We start from the raw sequence: 3,211 nt of genomic DNA, 5'->3' as shown, positions 1-3,211 counted from the left end.
AGTGGAGTTATTGACCGCTTCCTGTCCCTTACTTCCACCCACAGAGACTCTGTAGACAACCCCTCCATGACTTGCTCCTTTTCTACATCCGAGACACGATCTCCGATCAACAGTGCCACGCCCCACCTCCTTTGCCTCCTTCCCTGTCCGTCCTGAAACATCTAAAGCCTGGCACCTGAAGTAACCATTCTTGCCCCTGCACCTTCCAAGTCTCTGTAAGTGGCCACCACATCATCGCTCCATGTGCTGAACCACACTCTAAGCTCACCCGCTTTTTTCATGATACACATTGTATTAAAATAGACACATCTCAAACCACTGATCTGAGCGCGTCCCTTCTCTATCACCTGTGTATCCTTCTTTTCGCACTGTGTCAAAGCTTTCTCTATTTGTGAGCCAGCTGCCTCTTCCGCAGTCTTTCAGTTTGGTTCCCACCCCCTAGCAATTCTAGTTTAAACTCTCCCCAGTAGCCTGAGGAAACCTCCGCGCCAGGATATTGCTTCCCCTGGGATTCAAGTGCAGCCCATCCTTTTTGTACAGTTCACACCTGCTCCAAAAGAGGTCCCAATGATCCAGAAATATGAATCCATGCCCTCTGCTTCAATCCCGCAGCTACACATTTATCCTCCACCTCATCCTATTCCTATGCTCACTGACTTGTGGAACAGGCAGTAATCCCATGATTACTACCTTTGAGGTCCTGATTCTCAACTTCCTTCCTAACTCCCTGTAGTCTGTTTTCAGGACCTCTTCTCTTTTTGTACTGATGTCACTGGTACCAATATGTACCACGACCTCTGGTTGTTCTCCCTCCCACTGCAGGATATATTGAACGTGATCAGAAACATCCCGGACTCTGGCATCTGGGAAGCAAGCATCCATCCGTGTTTATTTCCTGCATCCACAGAAACGCCTGTCTGACCCCCTAACTACAGTCCCCTATCTCTGCACCCATCCTGTTCCTTCCCCTGCCCTACTGGGCCACAGGGTCAGAATCTGTGCCAGAGCCGTAGCTGTTGTTGCTCAACCCCCCGTAGGCCACCCCCCCCCCTCCAGCTGTGCTCAAAAAGGAGTAATTATTGCCAAGGAGGAGATAGCCAAAGGAGTACTCTCTAGTACCTGCTTCTTGCCCTTCCTTCTCCTGACTGACATCCACTTCCTCAGTCTCCCGTGGCCCCGATGTGACCACCTGCCTGCAACTCCTCTCTATCACCTCCTCGCTCTCCGACCAGACCAAGGTCATCGAGCTGCATCTCCAGTTCCCTAACTCGGTCCCTAAGGAGCTGCAGCTCGACACACCGGGTGCAGATGTTGCCGTCCAGGAGGCTGAGAGTATCCAGGATCTGCCACATCTGACACCGAGCACAGAAAACCAGCCTCACACACATACTCTCTGTCTGTATTGTAAACAGATAACCTACCTCGCCTCGACCCTTTATCGCCGAAGCCCCGTTGAGCCAAAGCCTTCCTACTCTGTCTCCCGCTCCTCTGACGCTCGCTCTGTAAATCTGTCTTCCTTTTATACTCTTCTCACTGGCCGACTTGCACAGTCGTGCTGAAGGAAAAAAATCAGTAATTGTGTTACTGATAAACACTGGGGATTTGTACCGTCTCCTGCCTCTCTGTGTCCTTCACCCTCACTCTCTCTCATCTCCAGACTGTGGGAGATTGTGTTTACAGTCACTGGGTGTCTGACACTGAACATTAATGTGATCAGTAATTGTGTTACTGATAAACACTGGGGATTTGTACCGTCTCCTGTCTCTCTGTGTCCTTCACCCTCACTCTGTCTCATCTCCAGGCTGATGGAGGTCAGTCTCACAGATTCTGGGGCCGAGGATCTCATCTCCGCTATCAGTACAACACCATCACTGACGGAGCTGGACCTGGGATCGAACTCGCTGACAGACTGATCTGTCCCCACTTTCCGCCACCTCATACTGACCCTCCCAAGTCTGGAACGGATCTGGTGAGTGTTTGTGTTAATGCTCAATGTGATAAAATATCAGCGGATCCTCGGGTTTTCTGGTGATATTTGTCTGCGAGTGTCGTTGAAACATTAACCCAGGACGCCTGTTACTAACACTGTTGTGTAATCTGTTTATTTTATCTTTATTCTTCCAAATGTTTCAGGCTGGGGAGGAATCAGTTCAGTGACACCGGGAAGATGGAACTGGGACCTCTGCAGGGAGTCAGATCCGGACTGAGAGTGACCGTATGAACATCTGAATGTGTGAACATCCCCGCCCGCGGGATGGGGACATGTTGGCCGATTACCCGCCCTCCCCTTTAACTCCCGCCCTTACCTTTAATGGCCGCGCGCCGGGGGTAATTCCCAACGGTTTTAACGTAACCGACTCCAGTCTCGAGCTCAGTGACATCGGAAGCCGTACCGCAGTGATGTATTTACATCTGTTGCCCTGCGGCGCAGCTTCCGCCGGTTGTGCGTGCACGATACTTCCAGGTGACACCCTGGGGCATTACACAGACAGGAAGAGTCTGGGACTCCTGTGTCCCGGGGTGGGATCGTCCCAGGACAGAATCCTTTTGCTCCCTTTGCCGAGGACGGTGCATTCGGCAGCCTGACCTATATAAAGATGTTAAATTGACAAATCCCTCGGCAGTGACCCTGGATCTGCAGCGATGCCGGACACGGCCCGGAAGTGTGATCTTATAATCATCGGTTCCCCGATGCAGAGTGACGGTGAGAAACGGGACTGATTATTGTCGCCGGTCAGTTAATTGTGTGTGACTGTGAGAGAGTCGGGAGCAGCTTATTTATTCCCGCACGTCAGCAGCTCACACACTGTTTAATTTACATTTGTCATGATGAAATCAAGAAACCGCTCTAACTTCCCGTCCTGGTCCCGGACTCGAATCTATTTGAGGTTTCTGCTGCCCCCGCAGCCTGTGAACTGCAACAGTGGGTCGCATCTCTTCACACTGACACAGTAGCGTCTCAGCTCCAGGCTGAGGGAGGTCGGACTGACAGAGTCTAGGTGCCCAGGATCTCACCTCCACCAAAGCCCCTTCCTGGCTAACTGACCTCCGCCTATCCCCCGCATTTGAAATCGACGTGAATCCACTGAGGTCCCGAGTCCGAGAGGAATGGGGGATGGAAAACCGGCGACAGACGCGCAATGAATTTCCCTCCTCACCGACCCGTCCACACTCCCGGGGTCAGACACAGTTTGAATCTCCCTCCACACCA

At 51.9% G+C, this 3,211-nt stretch overlaps 1 long non-coding RNA gene across 1 annotated transcript; it reads left to right on the top strand.

The window, feature by feature from the left end:
* Positions 1–1,805: 1,805 nt before the first annotated feature.
* LOC132390079 (uncharacterized) lies at positions 1,806–2,857 on the top strand. Its single transcript, XR_009510774.1, has 2 exons — positions 1,806–1,969; positions 2,134–2,857. It is a non-coding gene; the product is annotated as an uncharacterized LOC132390079 (long non-coding RNA).
* Positions 2,858–3,211: the final 354 nt, after the last annotated feature.

This window comes from Hypanus sabinus, unplaced genomic scaffold (genome assembly GCF_030144855.1).
Source record: "Hypanus sabinus isolate sHypSab1 unplaced genomic scaffold, sHypSab1.hap1 scaffold_759, whole genome shotgun sequence".
NCBI classification, from domain to species: domain Eukaryota; kingdom Metazoa; phylum Chordata; class Chondrichthyes; order Myliobatiformes; family Dasyatidae; genus Hypanus; species Hypanus sabinus.
This window is presented reverse-complemented; position numbering and strand designations above follow the sequence as displayed.